At 48.4% G+C, this 26875-nt stretch overlaps 1 protein-coding gene across 3 annotated transcripts in view; it reads left to right on the top strand.

Moving 5' to 3' along the window:
- Positions 1-26875, top strand: part of WAC (WW domain containing adaptor with coiled-coil) — a 126145-nt gene that overhangs the window by 34677 nt on the left and 64593 nt on the right. The gene's annotated exons all lie outside the window — the stretch shown is intronic.

Genomic DNA, 26875 nt, shown 5'->3' with positions numbered 1-26875 from the left:
TGTTCACAATAAATTTTTAAGAAGGGGGGAAAGAGTAAATCAACAGAGTTTGATTATATAAGCAGCATTGTTTAAAATAGTTTTGTTTTTCATGTGTTAATGAGTATTTAAAGTAGTTTAATATGGCATATGTTTGAAATAACTAACCAAGTTCTTTTACAATTCATTTCCTATGGATACTACTTCCAGTTAATCTACTCCAATTGGGGGGAGGGGGGGGCTAACTTAAAATAAGGTCACACATCATTATTAAAATAAGCAACTTAATTCAATAGTGTAAAGGTTTTTTTAAAATGTTAAAAGTAAATTCATTTTGTCTAATACTAGAGCCAAAACAACTTACTTATTAGAAGTGTAGGCAAGGCTATTTATAATTGTATATTGTCATAAGTGCTATTTTGACAGAATATTCTCTTTTAGGCTGATAAAGTTTAACTTTGTGTGTCGTACAAACCATAGATGCTTTAGGTTTCTGCTAAAACAATCATCAGTGAAATAACTAACACCTTAATTGCTGTCATTAGGCTTCAGAGTTTGAACATCTCTATTGAAGTGAAAGGGAGCAGTTCACAGTTCTTTAGGTTTTTCAGACTTTCTACTCAGCCATTCATCATTGCATTGGTTATATTAATTTCTTGTTTCAAAGTTTATTTTCAGAACAATAAGGGTTAGACTATAACTTTCATTTAAAATGAAAGCTTGTATTCTGAAGTCCATTTCTTCAGCTGTTTAGCTATTTGTACAGCATTTGTGGTGGTGTATAGTTTTATTGTTTGGGGCTTCAGCCTAGGCTGCCTATCACGAGAGTTCTGTTTGATAATATGTGTGGACCTTGTTCAAGCAATGACTTAGCTTAACAAATTACTTTTTCTTCAGATTTCATTTTTTGGAAGGGAAAGTGGATGTTACTGTACAGATTTATTACTTTATCAGAATACAATATGTAAGATATTTTATTAGAATTAAACTTAAAGTTCCTCAAAGCAACAGTGTGCAATTGAACTTTTCTCTTAGTATCCCAAGTATAAAAAGATAATATCATTTGAAAAATGTACTACGTCTACTTCCTTATCCCCGGGGGGAGCTATGTCTATCTCACCATCTAATGATCAACTTTGTGTCATGCGTACACGTGAAATAAGAGGAAATAAAAGCAGCAAAGAGTCCTGTGGCACTTTATAGACTAACAGACGTTTTGGAGCATGAGCTTTTGTGGGTGAATACCCACTTTGTCAGATGCATGTAGTGGAAATTTCCAGGGGCAGGTATATATATGCAGGCAAGCTAGAGATAATGAGGTAGTTCATTCAGGGAGGATGAGGCCCTGTTCTAGCAGTTGAGGTGTGAAAACCAAGGGAGGAGAAACTGGTTCTGTAATTGGCAAGCCATTCACAGTCTTTGTTCAATCCTGAGCTGATGGTGTCAAATTTGCAGATGAACTGAAGCTCAGTAGTTTCTCTTTGAAGTCTGGTCCTGAAGTTTTTTTGCTGCAGGATGGCCACCTTAAGGTCTGCTATAGCGTGGCCAGGGAGGTTGAAGTGTTGTCCTACAGGTTTTTGTATATTGCCATTCCTAATATCTGATTTGTGTCCGTTTATCCTTTTCCGTAGCGACTGTCCAGTTTGGCCGATGTACATAGCAGAGGGGCATTGCTGGCATATGATGGCGTATATTGCATTGGTGGATGTGCAGGTGAATGAACCGGTGATGGTGTGGCTGATCTGCTTAGGTCCTGTGATGGTGTTGGTGGTGTAGATATGTGGGCAGAGTTGGCATCGAGGTTAGTTGCATGGATTGCTTCCTGAGCTAGAGTTCCTATGGTGCGGTGTGCAGTTACTGGTGAGAATATGTTTCAGGTTGGCAGGTTGCCTGTGGGCGAGGACTGGCCTGCCACCCAAGGCCTGTGAAAGTGTGGGATCATTGTCCAGGATGGGTTGTAGGTCCCTGATGATGCGTTGGAGAGGTTTTAGCTGGGGACTGTATGTGATGGCCAGTGGAGTCCTGTTGGTTTCTTTCTTGTGTTTGTCTTGCAGTAGGAGGCTTCTGGGTACACGTCTGGCTCTGTTGATCTGTTTTCTTATTTCCTCATGCGGGTATTGTAGTTTTGAGAGTGCTTGGTGGAGATTTTGTAGGTGTTGGACTCTCTCTGAGGGGTTAAAGCAGATGCAGTTGTACCTCAGTGCTTGGCTGTAGACAATGGATCGTGTGGTGTGCCCGGGATGGAAGCTGGAGGCATGAAGGTAGGCATTGTGGTCGGTAGGTTTTCGGTATAGGGTGGTGGTAATGTGACCATCACTTATTTGCACCGTGGTGTCTAGGAAGTGGACCTCCTGTGTAGATTGGTCTAGGCTGAGGTTGATAGTGGGATGGAAGCTGTTGAAATCGTGGTGGAATTTTCCAGAGACTCCTTCCCATGGGTCCAGATGATGAAGATGTCATCAATGTAGCGTAGGTAGAGAAGGGGTGTGAGTGGATGAGAGCTTAGGAAGCGTTGTTCCAGGTCGGCCATAAAAATATTGGCATATTGTGGGACCATGCGGGTGCCCATAGCTGTGCCACTGATCTGGAGATATATATTGTCCGCAAATTTGAAATAGTTGTGTGTGAGGATAAAGGCACAGAGCTCAACAGCCAGTTGTGCTGTAGCATCATCAGGGATACTGTTCCTGACAGCTTGTATTCCATCTGTGTGTGGGATGTTTGTGTAGAGAGCCTCTACATCCATTGTGGCTAGGATGGTGTTTTCTGGAAGGTCACCAATGCATTGTAGTTTCCTCAGGAAATCAGTGGTGTCACGGAGATAGTTGGGAGTGCTTGCCAATTACAAAACCAGTTTCTCCTCCCTTGGTTTTCACACCTCAACTGCTAGAACAGGGCCTCATCCTCCCTGAATGAACTACCTCATTATCTCTAGCTTGCCTGCATATATATACCTGCCCCTGGAAATTTCCACTACATGCATCTGACGAAGTGGGTATTCACCCACGGAAGCTCATGCTCCAAAATGTCTGTTAGTCTATAAAGTGCCACAGGACTCTTAGTCTGGATCTGTAAAAGCAGCAAACACGGCTACCCCTCTGATAAGAGGAAATAAAATATCCAGACAGTGTAGTGTTTTTTTGTTAACTTTGTTATCAGTGGCACCATTTTTATAGCATTAATTCTTGCTATCAGGCTTTGTATCAGTTACCCTAATTATATTTGATTCCTGATCCTGTTTGGCGCTGCCTGTAGATAAAAGAAGTCTCCAAAATATTCCCAAATTCATCTTTCTAGAGAACTAGAGACACAGAAAATCCCTCTCTCACGCAAAAAAAGTGTGCAATAGCTTATTGGTGATAAGAGTAGCATTAAAATTACCTTTTTGCCTCTCACTGCTTCTTTTACTTTGTTATTTAACCACAGTGGCTCTTTTTTGGTTTTCTTACTATATTTTTTAAATTGATGTATACATTTAAGTTTTGGTTGTTTGAATAGGTGCTGGTGGTGTTTACTCAAAGTTTGGACCTCAGTGAGAATAATATCCCAATGTTTATAGCTGTCTGCTGTGTTCTGCATAATATCTGTGCAGCAAAGAGGGAAAAGTTTCTGCTGAGGTGGAGGACGGAGGTGAAGCTTCTGTCTGCTGAATTTGAACAGCCAGATAGAAGGGCTATTAAAAGAACTGTATGCAGAGCTATACTGCTCTGGAAGGCCTTGAAATACCATTTTATTAGTGAGCCAGAGTAACCTGTGGTGGTGTAGTGTGGTCTTGCTGGCCCTGAGTTTCTGCAGCCTGGTATGAATCGTGTAGTGAATTATTGTACATGTAGAGATATAACATTGTCAGTGCACCTTTAATTCTGTTTGTGAATGATCTTGTGAGTGGTATCACACTGTGCAGTAACAAGTAATTTGTCACTTTCTGAACTGATGAGCACCAGCAAGCATATATTGTGACCCGATGAAAACTGATTATGTTCCAAATAATAGAATTTGTCTCTCCCATGCTAGAGTCTAGACGAGAGGTGGGCAAACTATGTCCCAGGGGTCACATCCAGCCCTCTGGGCATGTTAATCCAGCCCTTGAACTCCCACCAGAGAGTGGGATCTGGGGCTTGCCCCACTCTAGCCATGAGCAGGGTTGTGGGCTTGCCCTGTTCCACGCAGCTCCCGGAAGCAGTGGCATGCCCCCCCGCCCCCGGCTCCTACACGTAGGGGAAGCCAGAGGGCTCCGCATGCTGCCCCTGCCACAAGTGCTGCCCCTGTAGCTGGCCAATGGGAGCTGCAAGGGCGGTGCCTGTGGACAGGGCGGCATGCGGAGCTGCCTGTCCGCACCTCCATTTAGAAGCCGGAAGGGGGACATACTGCTGCTTCTGGGAGCTAAATGAGATAAGTGCCACCTGGAGCCTGCATCGTTGACCCCCCTCCTGCAGCCCAACCCCCTACCCCAGCCCTGATCCCCCTCCCACCCTCTGAACTCCTCCGGCCCAGCCTGGAGTAACCTCCTGCACACCTCATCCCCAGCCCCACCCAGAGCCTGCACCCCCAGCTGGAGCCCTCCCTCCTACACCCCAACCCACTGACCAAGCCTAGAGTCCCCTCCTGCCCTCCAAACCCCTCATTTCTGGCCCTACCCCAGAGTCATCCCCCCCCCTCAGCCAGAACCCTCACCCCTTCCTGCACCCCAGCCTTTAATTTCTTGAGCATTCATAGCCCACTATACAATTTCTATACCCAGATACGGCCCTCAGACCCAAAAGTTTGCTCAGCCTGGTCTATACTATGGTGGATCCAAAAACAGGTCCTGAGTCAATGCGCAGCTGGATCCCATGGTCATCTGTCCCCAGTACTCCTCCTCTTCCTAGTCCACCACCTCTACCTTCTCACTGTGACTTTGACTCCTCAGAGGTATCCATGGTGTTATTGGCAGTGGTGGTGGGATCTCTGCCGAGTATGACAGACAAATTCTTTGTAAAAGCAGCAGGTCTGTAGCTTGTCACAGCGTCGACCATTGGCTTCCATGGCTTTCTGGTATGTCTGCCGAAGCTTCTTGGCTTTCATGCGGCACTGCTGCTGGCCCCTGTCGTACCCCTTCTACTGCATTCTTGGGGCAATCTGCTTGTAGATGTCAGCGTTTCTATGGCTTGTTTGGAGTAGTGCCTGCACTGCCTCTTCTCTTCACAGGTTCAGGAGATCCAATGTCTCTTGTTTGCTCCAGGCAGGAACACATCTGGTGCATGTAACCAATAGGTCAGCTGGGCAGTTGCATTCAACTATGGAGAGTTGCTAGGTGCGCTTGCCAAGTGAGCAGTCAGGAAAAAGAATTTCAAAAATTGGCAGGGCTTTAAAGGGGCTGGGGGGGTGCGGGGCAGGGCAGGGCAGGCTTCCAATCTCCATGACTCATGAGCAGTGGAGGTCACTGGTGAACAGAGTGGTCAGTGTGGGGCATTGTGAGATAGCTGCTGGAGGGCAGTTAGATTTGTCAGAAATAATGCAGCAGTGCATCAACCTCAGTACATTGACTGTGGCTCTATACCTCTCAAGGAGGTGGTGGTATTATTAAGGGGGTATTTATGTCAGTGAGAGCCAAATTTAAGTGTAGGCTCATGCACAACTAGGTTGACCTCTGCTGCCTTTTGTCAACCTAACTGTATAGTGCAGACCAGGCCTGCAGGACAAGTTTTTTTCCCCTCAGTCTAGATATGGCCTAATCGATATTTCTTATATTAAAATACTGCAGAGATTTGGAGTATTCAGTTACCAGTTGTATCTGTTTTTCCAGTGCGGCTGGTCTACCCCCAAACTTAAACCAAAATAACTTATTGGCTTTCATTCATACTTTATTTTGAAATAGTATCCAAACAGCTGCTTGGATAGAAATAACAAAAGGTGTACATTAATACTAACTTAGTTATTTTGATTGCAGCAAGATAATTATCCCCATGAAAGTCATGGGCTATTAAACTTATCTCATTAATAAATACTCAGTGTCAGTGAGTCTGGAGTCATTATGCTTGAATAGAAACTGAACTTTCTTCAGTTGTCTCAATCAGTTAAGAAATCAGTTCCATATTAGGTGAAAATTGAAGCCATTGGCAGGTCATATTACTTTAGTTCATAGCATGTAAATTGGCCTAAATTAGCTTGAGGCATTGAGTCTCTTTGTTAGAGACTGGAGTAACTAATGGAAGCACTTAACTGTCAGCTATGTTAACCTTAACTGAAGTGTCATTACTTAATTTTTAAAAGTTGTATCATGGTATTTCCATAGAATTTTCACTATTTGGGCTTTCCAAAAATCTTGAAGTGGGTGGAGACTGACAGATTTATGGTATGGCTGTATGTATAAAATGAGTTACTTCATTGAACACATGTTCAAAAGGGGGTGGGGGAGGGGGAAGGTAGGACTTCTACTAAACATTTGTAGTCCATAATGGAAAATGTCTGTTTTGGAGATCGTTTTAATTTACAATAAGTGTGTTGCCTAGTGTTTCTGCTGTGGCATTTAAACTATAATTTTCATATCTTAGTGACAATGTATGAGTATGCAGGAAGCAAAAGATTGTCCACTTGTTCATTTAAGACTATGCTGACTGGGATGTTCAAGAGGGGCAGGATTTTGAAGGAACAAATGACTAGTCTTTGTTCAAGCCAGGTAGAGAGGAAAAAACATTATATCTGGATATGTTGTATATTTTTCTTTTGTTGGTACTAGAGGTATAGCAAAAGAGAAGAAATTAAAATAAAAACAAGAATAAAAATTGATCTTCTATTTGGAAGATGAAAGATGTGGAAGTAGAGCAAGAACTGACAGGGATTTGAAGGGAATTTCAATGCAGACAGTCCCTTCTGTGAGTGAGGGCTTGTCTACATCAGAAAGTTGCAGCGCTGGTGAGGGAGTTACAGCGCTGCAACTTAGGAGGTGTACACATCTGCAGGGCACCACCAGCGCTGCAACTCCCTGTTTGCAGCGCTGGCCGTACTCCCGTTTTGTCTCGGGTGTAGAGGATCCAGCGCTGGTGATCCAGCGCTGGTAATCAAGTATAGACACTTACCAGCGCTTTTCTTGACCTCCGTGGAATAAGCAGGTATCCCAGCATACCTGAGGAAGCCTCTGGTAATCAAGCTGGTCTCCTTCCCCGGCTTGCTCTCGCGTTCCCCGAACCCCGAGCAAGCAGGTCTCCTTCCCTGAGGTTTGCTGGGTGGTTCCGGGAACGCGAGAGCAAACCGCGGCGAAGCTGGTCTCCTTTCCCGGTTTGCTCTCTCGTTCCCCGAACCCCCGAGCAAGCAGGTCTCCTCCTTCCCTGCGGTTTGCAGGGTGGTTCGGGGAACGCGAGAGCAAACCGCGGCGAAGCTGGTCTCCTTTCCCGGTTTGCTCTCTCGTTCCTCGAACCCCCGAGGAAGCAGGTCTCCTTCCCTGCGGTTTGCAGGGTGGTTCGGGGAACACGAGAGCAAACCGCGGCGAAGCTGGTCTCCTTTCCCGGTTTGCTCTCGCGTTCCCCGAACCCCCCTTGAAGCCGCCCAACAGCGCTGCAATGTGGCCACATCTAACACCACTTGCAGCGCTGGTTGCTGTAAGTGTGGCCACTCTGCAGCGCTGGCCCTATACAGCTGTACTAATACAGCTGTAACAACCAGCGCTGCAAAATTTTAGATGTAGACATGGCCTAAGAGTCAGGCTAGCTGTAAGCCTAATAATGCGAGACTTGTGGAAGTGAGGATTGTGTGAGGTGAGTGGAAAAGAACTGAGAGAGAGGTTGTTTTGACCTTGTGTTAAGATAAAAATGGAATGTAGACTATAGCAGAAATTGTTGAGAGAAATCAGATGGAGAGAAGGAATATGTATAAACAATATGCAGCTGTTGCTCATTATTATCTGTAAAAAAGGTATAAATGTTGGCTGTAATTGTTTATCTTTAGAGAGACCTGCCTAGGTGGGGGAAAACCTGTATCCTAGTGTGCACTCTCCCTCCATGCAATTATTAGAGAATAAAGTATCTGACTTGCTGCACCCAACCAGAGAGTGAGAACTGTGTTTTTCTCTGAGAAGGGGAAGGGCAAGAAGTTCAGCTTTGGTTATGGAATATACTTCCCTTTACTGTAAAGCAGCTAATAATGTTCAACCTTTGTTTATTTCATGGGCTAAAGTACAACTGGCTAACACAAACCTTTGTTAAACATGAGTCCAGGTTGCTTATCATCGTACCTTATAGCCTTCTAGAACATGGAAGTTGGCACTTGAACATGACAACCTCCAAAAATCAGGAAACACTCAATAAAATACAAAAGTTAGAAAACAGGAAATGCAGAATTAAGGTAATGTCTGCCACACCACAACACTATATTTCCTTTCTCATGTCCCTTTAGGGCAAAGAAGGCATAAACTAAAGTCAGAAAATGCAGAGTGAAAGTCATGTGTCTTATCACTTCCCATAAAATTTTAGGATCGCCCTGGGAAAGATGACATTAAGTCCTAGGAATATGACATAACCTTACCCTGCCCTAAACAAACTTGCTGTTTCTGTGTAGACCATAATTTCAAATGCTTGTTCCTATATATTGATATCGATATCTATATATATGCATCATTTACTTCCAAAACCATTACCTCTCTTTGGTTTCCCCAACACTGTTGTTCTTCTTCGAGTGCTTGCTCATATCCATTCCAGTTAGGTGTGCGCGCGCTGCGTGCACGTTCGTCGGAGATTTTTGCCCTAGCAACACTCGGTGGGCTGGCTGGGCGCCCCCTGGAGTGGCGGCGCTATGGTGCCGGATATATACCCCTGCCGGCCCCTCCGCTTCTCATTTCCTTCTTACCGCCTGTGCCGGTTGTTGGAACAGTGGAGCGCAGCTTAGCTGATCTCCACCTCCCTAGCGATTCACTCGTTTCTATTGTATTTGTGTATATAGTTCGATTTCTTCAAGTATAGTTAGTGTTTAGTTCTGTAGTAGTTATTGTAGATGGTTAAGAGGGATCGGGGGTTAGCTCCTTCCTCTCCCCCGGTACCGGGGCCCATGCCCGGTTCACCGGGCTTCAAACCGTGCTCGACCTGTCATAGGCCGATGCCCACAGGAGACCCTCACGACTCCTGTCTTAAGTGCTTGGGTGAATCCCATCGGACGGACAAGTGCTGCATCTGTAAGGCATTCAAGCCCCGAACTAAAAAAAAGTGGGACATTCGCCTAAAACAACTGCTGATGGAGGCAGCGTTGACTCCCCAGTCCTCAGCACCGTCAGCAGCACCGGGAACAAGTACCTTCTCGGCACCGAAGCGCACGCCAACAGTGAATGCTCCTCGATATCAGCCATCACCGGCCCAAGCTTTCACCCAGCACTGTTTGCTCTCACCACGGAGCAAGAAGCACAAGCCTCCTGCGGCTGCTATATCTACACCGCAGTCTGAGCGCTTAACCAAGTCGGACTGCCCGGCACCGTCAACTGCCATGGCACCGACGTCCTCCGCACCATTGATTCCGACCTCGCAAGAGCCGTCGAGTCTGGTGCTTACCAGCTCCCTGGCACGTGCTGTGGTTGAGCTTATCGTGCCCTCCACTCCGGAGACGTTCTTCACGGCACGGGACTTGATTGCCTTGATGGAGCCTGAGCTGCCTCAATCCCCGGCGCCACCGGTGCGGGTTCCTTAGTCCATAGGCAAGCAGGCCCTCATGAGACCTTCTTCACCCGGTACCACGGATCGTTGCCGGTTCCGATCCAGGTCCCACAGGCAATTCCCGGTCCCGCCATCGATCCTGGTCCTGTGACCGCTCACAGTCCCGGTACTGTTCCCCATCGAGGTACTGGTCATACTCGTGGCACCGCTTGAGGTCCCGGTCGCCGTCCAGATACTACTGGCACCGCTCCAGATCTTGGCACCACTCGTGGCACCGTACTTCTCGCAGCCAGTCTCGACACGGCGATTCCAGGCACCAGTCGACCTCCTGGCACCGCGCTGGTCGCAGGTCCCGGTCCCAATCCCGGCACCGTCACGACTCTCAGTACCGTTCTCCGGCACCTCTTAGGGATGGTTCGAGTGGACGCAGAGACCCACATCAAAGGGTCTCCGCCCCCCCGTGGCCGTCTTGTCATCCGTCGATCTCCTCCCATGCAGACACTGCATCATGTGGGAATTTGGATAACCACCAGGGACCTCATCGGTGGCCCTTTTGGACAGCTTGGGCCTACCACCAAACCCAAGGTGATCAGCATATACCATCACACTCAGGCCATTCTGAACATCGGGCGCCAGAGACCACAGTGAGCAGACCTCCCCCGGCGGGTACGGAGGAATCTCCAACCCATGTGCCAGACCCACAAGATCCACCGCCTCAGGACATCCCCCGAGACCAGGAGTCGATCCAAGACCCACTGGTCCCCGGGGTTTCATCTTCTTCTTCCCCGGATGAAGCGGTGGCAGGGATGTCTACATCTGGACCGCCCCCAATTGACCTCAGGTCACACCAGGACCTTCTGCGCCGCGTTGCCCTCAATATCAACTTGCCCGTAGAGGAAGTTCCTGAGGTAGATGACCTGGTGGTCAGTATACTGTCGGCGGAGGCTCCAACCAGGGTGGCCCTCCCCTTCATCTGCTCGATCCAGGCTAGAGCGGATACCATCTGACAATCCCCGGCATCCATACCACCCACAGCCAGAGGAGTTGAATGTAAATACATGGTGCCCTCCAAAGGGTATGAGTACCTGTATATACACCCTCTTCCCTGTTCATTGGTGGTACAGTCCGTCAATGAACGGGAGCGCCATGGCCAGCAAGCCCTTGCTCCTAAATCAAGGGAGGCCAGGCGAATGGATTTGTTGGGGAGAAAGATCTATTCCGTGGGAGACCTCCAACTCAGGGTGGCGTACCAGCAAGCCCTCCTGAGTTGGTACAGCTATAACATCTGGGAGGCAGTAGGGAAGTTTGTAGAGCTCGTCCCGCAGGACTCCTGCCAGGAATTCGCAGCTCTCCTGGAGGAAGGGAAAAAAGTTGCGCGGACCTCCCTCCAGGCCTCGCTGGATGCCGCCGATTAGGCAGCTAGAACCGTCACCTCAGGGATTGCCATGTGGCATATATCGTGGCTGCAAGTGTCAGGCCTGCCACCTGAACTCTAGTACACTATATAGGACCTACCCTTTGATGGCCAGGGCCTCTTCTCCCAGAAGACGGACCCTCAGCTACAGAGTCTGAAGGACAATCGCGTAATGATGCGTTGGCTGGGAATGCATACACCGCAGACTCAAAGACGATCTTTCTGGTTGCAACCTCAGCGGCTCTACCCCCCACCTCGACCAAGGCAAGACTTCACCAGAAGGCCAGGTCGTACCTCTTGCAGACGACAGTCTGGACCTCAGGGGGATAACCAGTTCTGGTCCCACCAAGCCCCTGGCAGGACCGAAGCCAAACTTTTGAGGGTGCGCCCGAGAGCACTGTACCAATGACCTCCCAGGATCCTTTTCAGTTCACCAACCGCCTTGCCGCATTGCTCCCTGCGTGGTCCCAGCTAACTTCAGACCGTTGGGTCCTCCACACAGTGGAGTGTGGCTACCGCCTTCAGTTTGTTTCAACCCCACCTTCCCACCCTCCCTCTTCATCCCTCTTCAGGGACCCCTCTCACGAGGGGTCCTCTGCAGGAGGTTTTGAGGCTCCTTGCGATGGGAGCTATAGAGGAGGTTCCGGAGGAATTAAGGGGCAAGGGGTTCTATTCCAGATATTTCCTAATTCCCAAGGCAAAAGGGGGCCTCCGGTCTATCCTGGACCTGCGAGGACTGAACAAATTCATGAGAGAGTTCAAGTTCCGCATGGTGTCCCTGGGAACCATCATCCCTTCCCTGGATCCCGGAGATTGGTATGCTGCTCTCGACATGAGGGACGCATATTTCCACATCGCGATTTACCCTCCGCACAGAAGGTACCTATGCTTTGTGGTAAATCGTCAACATTACCAATTTGCGATCCTTCCCTTTGGCCTCTCCTCGGCCCCTCGGGTATTCACGAAGTGTATGGCGGTAGTTGCCGCCTCCCTCCGCCATCATCGAATACATGTCTTCCCATACCTTGACGACTGGCTTATTCGAGGGACCTCCGAGGCTCAGGTCACCGCTCATGTAAGCGTCATCAAGGGCCTATTCACCTGTCTAGGCCTGATTATCAATATGGACAAATCCATTCTGCTACCTACACAGAGGATAGAATTCATAGGGGGCATGCTGGACTCCAATCTTGCAACGGCCAGCTTGCCCCCACAGCGGTTTCAGGCTATAGTCTCCCTTATACAGCGACTACAAAGCTTCCCAACAACCTCTGTCTGCACCTGCCTTGGCCTCCTCGGTCACATGGCTGTGTGCACCTTCATTACGAAGCATGCGAGACTGTGCATGTGTCCTCTTCAGACTTGGCTCGCCTCAGTCTATCGTCCACGCAGGGATGCTATAGACATAATCACGGTTCCACCAAGCGTTCTGGGCTCCCTCGACTGGTGGCTGACGCCCTCCCTGGTGTGTGCCGGTCGTCCGTTCCATCCGTCACAGCCCTCGGTGTCTTTAACAACAGACGCTTCCTTTCTCGGCTGGGGTGCTCACTTAAGGCACCTTCGCACCTAGGGCCTTTGGTCCTTTCAGGAGCTGGCGCTTCACATCAATGTCCGCGAAGTGAGAGTGATCCGTCTGGTGTGCATCACCTTCCAGCATCACCTACAGGGCCGTTGTGTTGCAGTTTTCACAGACAATACAACGGCCATGTATTACATAAACAAGCAGGGAGGGACGCGATCTTCCCCCCTTTATCAAGAGGCGATACGACTGTGGGACTTCTGCATAGCCCACTCGATAGACCTGGTAGCCTTCTTTCTCCTGGGAGTCCGAAACACTCGCGGATCACCTGAGCAGGTCCTTCCTGTCCCACGAGTGGTCCATCCGTCCGGACATCCTCCTTTCAGTATTCCGGAAGTGGGGCTTTCCCCAGATAGACCTCTTTGACTCCCGAGAGAACAGGAAATGCCAGGTGTTCTGCTCCCTGCAGGGTCGCTCCCCAGGCTCCCTCTCGGACGCATTCCTAATTCCCAGGGAAGGTCGTCTACTTTATGCCTTTCCGCCCTTTCCTCTGGTCCGCAGAGTCCTGCTCAAGCTCTGCAGGGACAGGGACAGGCTAATCCTCATCGCTCCGACGTGGCCGAGGCAGCAGTGGTACACCATGCTGCTCGACCTATCTCTAGCGGACCCAATACCTCTGCCACTCTGCACGGACCTTATAACACAGGACTTTGGCAGACTTCACCGCCCGGACCTGCAGTCCCTCCACCTGACAGCATGGCTGCTGTCTGGCTAAACCAATCCGAATTGCGCTGTTCCACCCCGTTGCAACAGGTCCTCCTGGGAAGCAGAAAGCCTTCCACGCGGGCGACATATCTCGCCAAGTGGAAGCGCTTCTCCCATTGGTGCGCCCAGCGTAACCTTATTCCCGAAGGCATATCGGTCCCCATTATCTTGGACTACTTATGGTACCTCAAGGAGCAGGGCCTGGCGCTCTCTTCGATAAGGGTGCATCTGGCCGCGATTTCCACCTTCCATCCTGGGGAATCTGGCAGTTCGATCTTCTCTCACCCTATAGTTTCCAGGTTCCTTAAGGGCTTGGAGCGACTCTACCCTCTGGTTAAGCGCCCTTCCCCTAACTGGGATCTCAACCTTGTATTAGCTAGGCTCACAGGCCCTCCCTTTGAGCCGTTAGCCACATTCTCGCTGCTGTACCTGTCCTGGAAGACGGCCTTCCTCGTCGCTATCACCTCGGCCAGACGAGTATCGGAGCTTTGTGCTTTGATGGTAAACCCCCCGTATACGATCTTCCACAAGGACAAGGTACAGCTGCGACCGCACCTGGCTTTCCTTCCCAAGGTGGTCTCTGCCTTCCACGTTAATCAAGACATTTTTCTACCAGTCTTCTTCCCGAAGCCGCACACATCGCGCTGGGAACAACAGCTACATATCCTGGATGTCCGCCGGGCCCTTGCCTTTTACATTCAGAGGACTCAACCTTTCAGACGCTCGCCTCAGCTATTTGTAGCGGTCGCGGAGCGCATGAAAGGCATGCCTGTCTCTTCCCAGAGGCTCTCATCCTGGGTGACGTCCTGTATCCGGACATGCTACGACTTGGCCCGCGTCCTGACTGGCCATCTCACCGCCCACTCTACTCGAGCTCAAGCCTCGTCCGGCGCTTTCCTGGCCCACGTTCCCATCCAGGAAATATGTCGCGGAGCTACCTGGTCTTCCGTCCATACTTTTGCATCCCACTATGCACTGGTCGAGCAGTCTAGAGACGATGTCGCCTTTGGCTCAGCGATCTTACATTCCGCAACGTCTCGCTCTGACCCCACCGCCTAAGTAAGGCTTGGGAATCCCCTAACTGGAATGGATATGAGCAAGCACTCAAAGAAGAAAAGATGGTTACTCACCTTTGTAACTGTTGTTCTTCGAGATGTGTTGCTCATATCCATTCCACACCTGCCTTCCTTCCCTACTCTCGGAGTAGCCGGCAAGAAGGAACGGAGGAGCGGAGGGGCCGGCAGGGGTATATATCTGGCACGATAGTGGCGCCACTCCAGGGGGCGCCTTGCTGGCCCACCGAGTGTTGCTACGGTAAAAATCTCCGACGAACGTGCATGGGGCGCGCGCACACCTAACTGGAATGGATATGAGCAACACATCTCGAAGAACAACAATTACAAAGGTGAGTAACCATCTTGTCGTCTTCTTCCCCACCATCTTCCACGTGTTAGGGAGGCATGCTGTAATTTCCCTGAGGGCCTCCGTAGGACAGTGATGCCATCTTAAGGTAAGTATCAGGGGGTAGCCATGTTAGTCTGTATCCACAAAAACAACAGGGAGTCTGGTGGCATCTTGAAGGACTAACAGATTTATTTGGGCAGAAGCTTTCATGGGTAAAAAAAAACTTTACTTCAGATGCATGGAGTGAACTTTCTGTAACTTTCACTTTTCACTTTCACATCTGAAGAAGTGAAGTTTTTTTACCCACAAAACTTATGCCCAAATAAATCTGTTAGTCCTTTAAGGTGTCACCGGACACCTTGTCATCATAAGGTAAGGGGCTAAAGTTAAGGTTTAGGGGTCAGTGTATAGGAATGGTGTGGAGCACTTCTAAAACAACATTAATGCACAACTAATGAAGGGTTTTGTTAGGGCTTGTCTACAGAAGATAATTTCACCTGTTATAATATAGTTATATTGCTGTAGTTATGCTCTTCTGACTCCCATTGTGTCTACTGCTTTTGTGGAAAAAGAATAGCTGTTTTGGTTTGCTTAACCTGCTTCCAAAGCAACTTAAGCTGAACCAGAAAAAACCACTCTTATGCCCTAAAGTGTCAGCATGGGAAGTTATACTGTTGTGTAATTATCATGGTTTAAACTTACACGGATATAGGGAAAGAGAGAACTTTTCCTATGTAGGTAAACCCTTAATTTTCCTCTGGCTTTGTCAGAAGTGGAACTAGCGAGGAAAATTTGAATGAAGGGCAAATGTGGGAGGGTTTTTGGGGACTCAGTCTTCTAGCTGTAAGCTGGAGGCATCAGTGAGGGCTGAGGTAAGACCCAGACTGCCTACCATGCTGCAGGTCTGATGCAGGCAGGGGAAAGGTGTTCAGTATTACCCTTCCCCTAGGAGTAGCATGAGTGAGGGCAGAGGTGCCATAACTTTTTGTAAATTAGTTTCTGGATTTTCCCCTTTTTCTTAAACATGAAGTTTCAAAGTTTTTTGAATGCATGTCTTCTCTGTATATGTAGCTATACTGTATGGAGCACATACAGCAGTTGTTTCCCTTGCTTAGAAGTTTCTCCATCCTCCTCTCATTGTTCCATCTCTCAACTTCCCTTTCCCCTACCCCAGCCTCTTTAGCAAAGTCTCTCTGCTCCCCCTGAAATACCTCCACAGTCTGTACCTTTCCTCCAAAACAAGCTATACCAGCATAAACACCTTTATACTGCTGTAACTGCATCCATACTGGGGGACTTCATCTTAGCTAAATTGTTTTTATGCAGATTTAATTAAGTACTAAAATTGTATATAGATAAGCCTTCAGATAAATTTTTGTGTTAGTTTCCCCATCTACAAAATGAGGATAGTCTTATTGCACAGTAGAGGTAAATTAATGTTTGTGTGATTAATGTACAGCATTCACATTATATTTATTTTTGATTCCAATATTTACACTGTAAAAAACAAGAGATAATATTTTTCAATTCACCTATTACAAGTACTGTAGTTCAATCTCTTTATCATGAAAGTTGAACTTCCAAATGTAGAATTATATACAATAAAAACCTTCATTCGGTTTTTCCTTAATTGTGGGCAAAAAAGATACAAAAACCTGAAAATTTTAAAAGTGGGTCATTTTATGGGGGACATTATCTTTGAAACCCTTGGATCAAATGGCCTTGAATTTGCACCACAAACTCTAACATGCTTTTCTGTGGACATAGCAATTTTCAGGTCATTATTCATGGGGATTTTTAGAGCACTTTGAAAATCTCTTCTTAACAAAGCGCCATTCAACCTTAACCATGGTCCATCAAGGTTAGTGTAGACAAAAATTCATTAAAAATTTTATTTGATTTTTTTTTCAAAGTGAATTGGTATGTTTTGTTTAACTTAGAGGCTTTATTTAAACTAAACACATTTATTTTTTAAAAGAAACCTATTTTAAATTATGGCAAAACAATGTTAAGGCCTAAATTGCCAGAAGCTGGTTTAAATCATGATTAAAATTGATCATTTAAATTTTTGATTTTAAACTAGTCTACCCTCATCAAGGACCTCCCACTCCTTAATATAGAGTGCTTGAAATATTCATTTTGGTGAGTGTCCCATCTGCAAGGATCTTTACATAGTTTTTAGGTGCTGATTGCAATATATCGTGCAGTAACTCTGTGGAAGAGATTGAGATTTAGTGTTCGTCAGTGATGATTTAAGATTTTCTTCAAATAGGTGGAGAAATGCAAACAAAGGAGCAATCAGTCTTAGTGTGTTGATAGCTATGGCTATGATAGAAGCTTTGTTACTATAAGTGTTGAGTCAAAATAAGTAACAGGAACTAATGGAACGCTTTACTTGTTTTATGTGAATGTATCAAATATAAAAAGGGGGAAGAGGAGATAAAGAAAATATAGCAGAACTAGATAAATAGAATTTTTCAGTCTTCAAGAAACATAAATATGGTCTTAAGAATAAGACATTTAAAGTATGAATCCAAATTTTTTTTAGTGTACAGGGATTTGGAAGCTTTACAGAATTCATGCTTGCAGTGGATGCTGTACAAAAAAATTCTGTATACTCACAAGTACACCTCATCTTTTTAACTTGGTAGTGCTTGGAAACAGATACTGTTATATAACAGCTCTTTCTTGGAAGATTGTTCTGAGTACTGACATGTATTAGTAGGCATATGTCCATGATTGCACTGTTAGCCTAGTAAACGTGAAGCTGCCATGCTTTAAGAGATTTTTCTCATTATAGTAAAACTGGACCTGCTGATTTTTAAGTGAAGATGAAAGTTTGGCATTCCAGTCTTCAGAATATTCTTCAATGTTATGTTGTTCCATTGCAGTGCTGGGCTGTGAGCAAACTTTAAAGCTAAAACTTTCTATTATGTGCACAGAATTCTTGTTGAAATGTAATTGATGGTCAAACTTGGACGTTGGCCACTAAGTGACCAGGGTTAATGTCCTCGGCTGCAACTATGAGAGAACAGGGTAGAAAAAAGTAGTGTTATATGTGTAGATGGTTGCAGCTTGTATCCCCGGTGGAGTTAGTGGTTAAAGTCTTGGTGGAAAACTAGATACATACTGACTTCATATTACTGCAGCTCATGAAAAGTGACTGTCACCTTCTAACAGCATGTGTTCTCTGTGTATGGTGAGTTATATCTGCTTTCTTTAGTGTAGGTTTTTCAAAATTCAGTGTCTTAGACTACTCCTCACTGAATACACGATCAGTCAGGTACCCCTGTGACAACTACCACAATTGCTTACAGGGAAATGGGATAGTAGGAAGATATAGTTAATGGTCTGTAATGTAATAAGTATTTTTTTAACCTTGTCTCTCTCTTTTGTTCATTTAATTTTCCCCTCAGTCTGGTCTGTTCTTCTACATTTGCTTCACATTTGCCTGGTCATCCCCTCTGCTCTTGCTGACTGGATGCCTGGTTTCTTTCTCCCTTGCAGAGCTGCCTAGCTACCTGGTCAGTCTTTCCCTCTGCTCTTCTGTATTTTTTGCCCAATTCTCTTCTTCCCTGATATCCTGGACATTTAACTCCAAAGACTTCTCCTAGTTCCTTTTCAGGTGCCTACTGTCCCCCAGCGTATCACTTGCAGGATGGGAGCCATTTCCTGAAGTCAGCCCATTTCCACGCCTACTATGAAGTAGAGACCCTAATGGGGACCATAACAGGGGTGCTGCACTTCTCTTACACCATATCTGCTGCTTCCAACACGTTCTCACTCCCCTTTCCAACTCTTGTCATTTGAACTGCACTGCATCAAACTATTCTCCCCCCTCATCTACCCTTTCCCCAGCTTCTCCCTGTCTGCCTTCCTCTCTGATTTCAACTCCTGGCTCTCATTTCCTCTCACTGTTGGTCTGCACTTATCCCTGGTACTTTAACTATTGTGGTGTTGATCCATCCAACCTCTTAGCTGCCTGTCTCCTCACGCTTTTATTGCTTTTGACATGCAGTTCTGGTTCAACACTCCAAAATGACCATTCATTGAACTTGGTCTTCACTAAGCACTATTCTCCTCCTCAACTCCCCTTTGATATATGATCTCTCTTGGACCACCGCCTGATCTCTTTCAACATCGCCTACTTACACCGTCCCTCTGACCTTGCCACTTATTGCTTCCATGACTCCTAGTCCATCAGTGTTCATGATTTCTCTTCTGCTCTCATTTTTTCTTCCTTATGACCTGGTCATCTCTATTCTACACTCTTTTCCACGCTTGCCTTCTTTGTCCCTCTCTTCCATTGCAAAATCTGCTCTACCAGCTCCCATCCCTGACTCATCCAACATCTGTTTCCTCTTCTCCTATTCTCTAGCAGAAATCCCATGGCTATGTTGAATTCCTACACTAGAGACTTATTCTCTCCTCCTCCTGTTCTGTCATTTTCCTAGCTTTACTTCTCCAGTCTAACCGAATTCTGTACCTGCAATCCTAACTGCCTTTTCATCACGTTTGGCTCCCTCCTTAAACTTTCTCTCCTTCTTTTCTCCCCTGCGCTCAGCATGTGATCTCTTTGATTTATTCAAAGAGAGAACAGACACAATAGGATGCGACTCTATTCCCCTACTCTTTTCATGCCTTCCACACAGCTAAAATTTTTGTTCAAGCCCTCATCATCCTGCATCTTGACTATTGTAACAGTCTCGTCTCCGGCCTCGACAAATGTAGTCTTTCTCGATTCAAAATGCGGCTGCAAAGATCACCAACCTTCACTACCTTTTTGTGTGATACACTGCACAAGAAGGAATTAACTCAGTTTCACTTTAAAGGACTGGCATTTAAGAGAAAAACTTATAAAATTTGCTAACTGGCATTTATGACAAAACTTTTTTTTTTTTTAAAGCGTTCCAAATTCAACTTTTATTGGAAGGTAGGCTCTAATTGCAGGGAGAAACATGAAGAATGTTGCAATTTAAAAAACCAATATTAGAAAGTCGAGAAGTCAGGTTTTTACTACATAAAATGTGTTACGACATGTCACCCAAAATATCTTAATACTATACCAGCCACCTTGTCCCCCTGCCTTAAAAATAGATACATTTTACTGTAAGAAGACTGCAACAGTACATCGTAACTACCGCCTGTTTAAAATGTTTCATGATGCAGATATCCAGCGTTTTGAAAAGGCTCATGTATTTGTTGTGGTAACACAATAGATAATGAATCAATTAACACAACGGTATCATGAATTAAAGGTGAAAAATCTGTAGTGAAATTGTTGCACATTGGGTTTCTGGAGTTGAATGGCTCGGCAGTTCAAATAGGACTTAAGGAAGCCAGAAGTCGAAGTCTACATGTTAAAGAGCCTGTGACATGGTAGTCAGGGCCAATCTGAAAATCTTTCTCAGGGCTGGTCTACACTACGGGGAAAATCGATCTTAGATACGCAACTTCGGCTACGTGAATAACATAGCTGAAGTCGAAGTATCTAAGATCGAATTACTCACCGTCCTCACGGCGCGGGATCGATGTGCGCGGCTCCCCCTGTCAATTCCGCAACTCTGTTCGGATTGGTGGAGTTACGGAATCGATATAAGCGCTTCCGGGGATCGATATATCACGTCTAGATGAGACGCGATATATCGATCCCCGAGCAATGTATTGTAACCCGCCGATACGGCGGGTAGTGAAGACGTACCCTCAGTCTGTTCAGAACTTGAGTGCTTTGCTAGGCTCTGAACCAGTGATGATTCCATAGGGTCACATGCAGACATGGTCAAGCTTGCATACATTTCTGAAATCTATCCATCAACTCCATGGAAACAGTGTAAAGGCCCTACTCTACCTCAAGACTAAGTGAAGGAAACTGAATTTGAATCTTCCAGACCAAGCTCTTAGGGCAGGGGTGGGCAAACTTTTTGGCCTGAGGGCCACATTAGGTTTCCGAAGTTGTATGGAGGGCCGGTTAGTGGCGGTTGTGCCTCCCCAAACAGCCAGGCATGGCCTCTGCCCCCTCGATCTGACACCCCTCCTCTCTTCTTGCCTCCTTCCCCATCCACTCCTCCCTGACCGCTCCCAGACCCTCCGCCCCGACTACCTCGCGCTGCCCTATTCAACACCTTTCTGCCCAGCCCCTGCCCCATCCAACCACTCCTTCTCTCTGACTGCTCCCAGAACCCCTGCGCCTGACTGCCCACCCCTCGCTGCCCCCATCCAGTCCCCCCCCTTTCTGACTGCCCCCAGGACCATACCCCCATTCAACCCTCCTATTCCCTGCCCTCTGACTGCCTGGACCCCTGTCCACATCCCCACCCCGACCACCACTCCAAACTCCCTTGCTCTCTATCCAACCCACTCCTGCTCCTTGCTCCCTTACTGCACTGCCTGGAGCACCGGTGGCTGGCAGCACTATAGCTGTGCTGCCCAGAGAACCAGGACAGGCAGCTGTCCCGCCCGGGTGGAGCCAGCCACGCTACTGCACAGCACAGAGCACCGGGTCAGGCTGCAGCTCTGCAGCTGCGCTACCCCAGGAGCTCGCAACCCCACTGCCCAGAGCATTGCACCAGCAGTGCAGCGAGCTGAGGCTGCGGAGGAGGGGGAATAGCAGAGGGGGATGGGGGCTAGCCTCCTGGGTCAGGAGCTCAGGAGCCGGGCAGGAGGGTCTCGCGGGCTGTAGTTTGCCCATCTCTGTCTTAGGGTATGTGTACACTGTAGCTGTGGGTGTGAATTTCAGTTTGTGTAGACATGACCATGCTGTCCTTAATTTAACTAGCTCGCTAAAAATAGTGTTTAGGATGTGGGAGTGTCTACATGAGCTGCAAATCACACCCTCAGCTGCAGTATAGATGTTCTCAGAGAAAGATAAAGTCAGAAAGATAATTTTTTTCAGGAAGTATGCTTCTTGATTTCTTATCTCCAAAAAGCTGCCTTTGATTTGCCTCAAACTTACTAGTCTATCTTGGCACAAGAGCATATGTGTAAAACTTCAGACATACATAGTTCTTCGAGTGATTGCTCATGTGTATTCCACAGTAGGGGTACGCTTACGCTACGGGATTATTCCAGTTTTACATAAACCAGTTTTGTAAAACAGATTGTATAAAGTTGAGTGCACGCAGCCACACTAAGCACATTAATTTGGCGGTGTCCGTCCATGGTCCGAGACTAGCGTCGATTTCTGGAGCGTTGCACTGTGGGTAGCTATTCCATAGCTATCCCATAGTTCCCGCAGTCTCCCTCGCCCCTTAGAATTCTGGGTTGAGAGCCCAGTGCCTGATGGGGCAAAAATCATTGTCGCGGGTGGTTCTGGGTAAATGTTGTCAGTCAGTCCTTCCTCCAGGAAAGCAACGGCAGACAATCATTTCGCACCCTTTTTCCCTGGATTGCCCTGGCAGACGCCATAGCACGGCAACCATGGAGCCCGTTCAGCTTTCTTTTACTGTCTCCGTATGTGTACTGGATGCCGCTGACAGAGGCGATACTGCAGAGCTACACAGCAGCATTCATTTGCCTTTGCATGACAGCAGAGACGGTTATGTGTCATTCTGTACCGTCTGCTGCTGTCATGGTGCCCCTGGCTGAGGTCGGCCGGGGGCGCAAAGACAAAAATGGGAATGACCCCCCCCCCCGGGTCATTCCCTCCTTTATGGTATCTAAAAATAGTCAGTCCTCCTAGAATATGGGGCAAGTGTACTAGAGAATCAGTGTATCAGAGAAGCAGAGAGCACAGCCGCTCCGTGTCAGATCCCGCAGAAATGATGAGCTGCATGGCATTCTAGGGGGTGTCCCTGCAGCAACCCCATCTGTTGCTTCCCTCCTCCCCAAACCTTCCTGGGCTACTGTGGCAGTGTCCTCCCATTTGTGTGATGAAGTAATAAAGAATACAGGAATAAGCAACACTGACTTGTTACTTAGATAAAATGGGGGGGAGGCAGCCTCCAGCTGCTGTGCTAGTCCAGGCAGGACATTAAACGGTGTCGGGAAGAGGAGCCCAGCATCCCACTGCTATGACAGTCCAGGCAGGACAGAATCTTTTCTTTACACATGAAAGGGAGGGGGCTGATGGAGCTCAGCCCCCAGTTGCTATGATGAGGACGGTTACCAGCCGTTCTGTACCATCTACTGGGAATGACTGGGAGTCATTCCTATTTTTACCCAGGCGCCTCCGGCCAGCCTCACCTGAGGCCAGCCAGGAGCACTCATGGGCTGATGATGATGATGGATAGCAGTCATATTGTACTGTCTGCCACCGGGGAGGGGAGGGGAGCGGAGCAGATACCGCTCTTCACTGCCGCAGCATCGCGTCTACCAGCAACATTCAGCAGACATAGGGTGACATTGAAAGAAGTCAAGAAACGATTTCTTTCCCTTTTCTTTCACTTGGGGGCGGAGGGAGTAAATTGTCGAGCTATACCCTGAACCACGCCGGACAATGTGTTTGAACTTACAGGCATTGGGAGCTTAGCCAAGAATGTAAATATTTTTCGGAGACTGCTGTGGACTGTGGGATAGCTGGAGTCCTCAGTACCCCCTCCCTCCCTCCATGAGCATCCATTTGATTCTTTGGCTTTCCGTTACGCTTGTCACGCAGCACTGTGCTGTGGACTCTGTATCATAGCCTGGAGATTTTTTTCGAGTGCTTTGGCATTTCGTCTTCTGTAACGGAGCTCTGATAGAACAGATTTGTCTCCCCATACAGCGATCAGATCCAGTATCTCTCGTACGGTCCACGCTAGAGCTCTTTTTGGATTTGGGACTGCATGGCCACCCATGCTGATCAGAGCTCCACGCTGGGCAAACAGGAAATGCAATTCAAAAGTTCACGGGGCTTTTCCTGTCTACCTGGCCATTGCATCCGAGTTCGGATTGCTGTCCAGAGCGATCACAATGGTGCACTGTGGGATACCGCCCGGAGGCCAATACCATCGATTTGCGGCCACACTAACCCTAATCCGATATGGTAATACCAATTTTAGCGCTACTCCTCTCGTCGGGGAGGAGTACAGAAACCTATTTAAAGAGCCCTTTATATTGATATGAAGGGCCTCGTGTGGACGGGTACAGCTTTAAATCGGTTTAACGCTGCTAAGATCGGTTTAAACGCGTAGTGTAGACCAGGCCACAGTGTGAGTGTTCGCCACGTGCACTGGTGCTGGAAGTTTTTCCTTTAGCAGTACTTATAGTGGAGGAGCACTGCTGCAACCCCTAGAGTGGCACCTCTATATCGTGCTATATGGAGAGCTGCACACTCCCCCCACCCTCAGTTCCTTCTTGCCGCCAGTGAAGGTAATCGGAACTTCGTGCTCCAGCTCTGCTGTAGCGCTTCTAGCCCTAGTTCTATGCCCAGGACCGTCCCACACTCTCAGTGCCTTCGCTGTCTGTGTGAGACTCATGTAAGTGAGCATTGTAAGAGCTGTAGATCATTCAAACCTTGAACGAAGTGTGAAACGGAGATCCAACTCCAGGCCCTGTTAATGGAGTTGGCATTGGCCCCAGCACCAGCACGCTGACCTGACTCGGCACCGGGCACCGTGTCATCAGGGCGGAGCGAAGCTCCATCCACCAGTCAGCACTGCTCCCCTGCCAAGAAGCAAGGAAAGAATCAGTGCCACTTAGAGAAGGACAGGGGTGAGGCCAGACCCGAGCTGGGCAGCCCACGATCCCCGTCGGGAGCCGGACCTCCAACTTGTGCTGAGCGAAGTAGTCTGGCCCCATCTACGCGTGCCTCTCTGCAGTGAGAATGCTGTCGACGCCGGAGGCAGCACAGGTAGCGCGTGACATCCTCGCCCTTCCAGTGCAGAGTGTGCCGCCTGAGACGGGCCCCCGATCCTAAAGGAAGCCACCGCTGGGAGCTCATCAACCCTCCCTGGTTCGGCATAGCCCCTGCTCCGAGGACGAGATACCTACCCATTCCGAGGGACCATCCTGGAGCCCACACCAGACTTCCACTCTGTTGGCTGATTCGCCTGAGAGGGAGTCTCGAGGGTCCTCCATTACCCACAGAGGTCACAGGCTCTGAGACAAGAGGCATCGACGCTTCTCTTTCCACCGAAGCTATAGGAGCAGGTCTTGACATCATTGGCATCGACTCAGATTCGAGTGTTCGATCTGACAGACGTCATGCTTGGAACGCCCCTCGACCGTCATCGGCACCCGGGCGTCATAGCTGTGGTCGCTGGGGGGAGAATCTAGAAGCAGCACCTCCGACGGGTACATGTCTTCGTCTTCTAGGTCTAAATCTCGAGGTCGGCACTGACACAGCTATGGACGCTCCCGATACTTGTATGGCACCGTATGTTCCTCAGCTACTTTGGTTTCAGCACCCAGCCGCCCATCCCCAGGCTGCACCGCCCCCTCATGATCAAGCGGGTCAGTGACAGGGGGCACCTTGGCAAGGGCAGTGGCATCAGTGGGCACCGTGGCCCCACTTACCTGCACTGGCGAAACCCTGTTCAGTGGTCGGGGCATCGCAGGTACACTCTGTCCCCACCTTGGCACCAGGAAAAGTCAACTGATACCGAACCAGCGGCACCGCACCCAGGCTCAGACTTGGGGGTTGAACCACCGTTACCACCCGACGCCCTGGGGTCAGAAATGGTCCCTTCACCGGCACTAGGGGAATCCACAGTGGTGCCGTCACCTGCCCTACAGGAAGATTTCAAGGCTCACCAAGAGCTTCTTAAGCGGGTGGCGTCGAATTTCCAGCTTTAGGTTGAGGAGATGGAGGAGCCAGCGGACATCTTGTTCAACATGTTGTCCTCTTCGGCACCGGGCCATGTGGCCTTACCTCTCCACCAGTGGGTGGCCAACATATCGACTTCGCTTTGGCGAACCCCAGCCTCCTTGACACCTATTTCTAAAAATGCGGAGAGAAAGTATTTTATGCTAGTAAAGGGGCATGAATATTTGTACTCTCACCCAGCACCCAACTCTCTAGTGGTGGAGTCCATAAACCACCGGGAGAGGCATGGTCAACCCACGCCCACCCCCAAGGATAAAGACGCCAGGAGACTGGATACCTTTGGCAGGAAGGTTTATTCATCGGCGAGCTTCCAGCTCAGGGTGGCAAAACACCAAGCCCTACTGAGCTGGTATGATTTTAATTTGTGGGGGTCCCTGCCAAAGTTTGAATCCCTTCTACAGGAAAGGGACTAGAGAGTTCAGAGCCTTGGTCAACAAAGGAGCGGTGGCAGCGAAAGCAGCTCTTCAAGCATCTTCGGACGCGGCGGATACAGTGCCCCGTTTGATGGCCTCGGCCGTTTCCGTGTGCAGGGCGTCGTGGCTCTCTCTGTTGGGGCTGTCCGCGGAGTCCCAGTCCCTCATGCAGGACCTGCCCTTCAACAAGAAGGCCGTGTATGTGGATCAAACAGACATCTGTCTATGTGGGATGAAAGACTCTCGCACCACCCGGCAGACTCTGGGCCTGTATGTCCCGCCAGCGAAGGATAAACCCAGGTCACAAGCCTCGACCTCTCCAGCTAGAGGTAGATGTGAGCCCCTACCTAAGAGGCTGAGGGAGCAGAGATGCAGGTCTCAGTGCCAGTCCCAGTTGGCCCCGTGACCTGGCTCCTCTAAGGGCAAGAGGCAGGGGAAGAGGTGCTTTTGAGTCTTTGTGGGGGGGTCACCGGACCCGTTGCCAGGGAAGCCCTCCAGTTAATAAAGTTTGTGTTCTGCAACTGTTTATCTGCCTTCCGAGTGCAATGGTCCCGTATAATGTTGGACCAGTGGGTCCTGAGCACCATTTCCAAGGGATACATGTTGCAGTTCGCTTCGCTCCCCCTCCACCACTCCTCCGCCCCTAGGGACACAGAGCACACCCTCCTTCTGAACCAGGAGGTGACGCGCCTCCTCACACCCTCCTGCAGCTTCTAGCGTCCCCCCTATGCAGGCTGCCACTTCGGCCGGATCTCCTCTCCCAGGAAGGGGGATGCCTCCTCCATCCCAACCTGGCTGCACTTCATCTGACAGCATGACTGCACCATGGTTAGGCGAGGAGGAAAGGAGGTGTTCCGAGGGTGTCAGACAAGTTCTGCTGGAAAGCAGAAAGCCGTCCACGCTACGGACCTATCTGGCCAAATGGTCTAGTTTCTCTAGGTTGGCGAGAGAAAGGGGTACTTGCCTATCATCCACATCACTCCAGCTCATTCTAGGTTACCTCCTGTCCCTTAGGACCCAGGG

The sequence above is a fragment of the Gopherus flavomarginatus genome, chromosome 2 (assembly GCF_025201925.1).
Source record: "Gopherus flavomarginatus isolate rGopFla2 chromosome 2, rGopFla2.mat.asm, whole genome shotgun sequence".
NCBI classification, from domain to species: Eukaryota; Metazoa; Chordata; order Testudines; family Testudinidae; genus Gopherus; species Gopherus flavomarginatus.
This window is presented reverse-complemented; position numbering and strand designations above follow the sequence as displayed.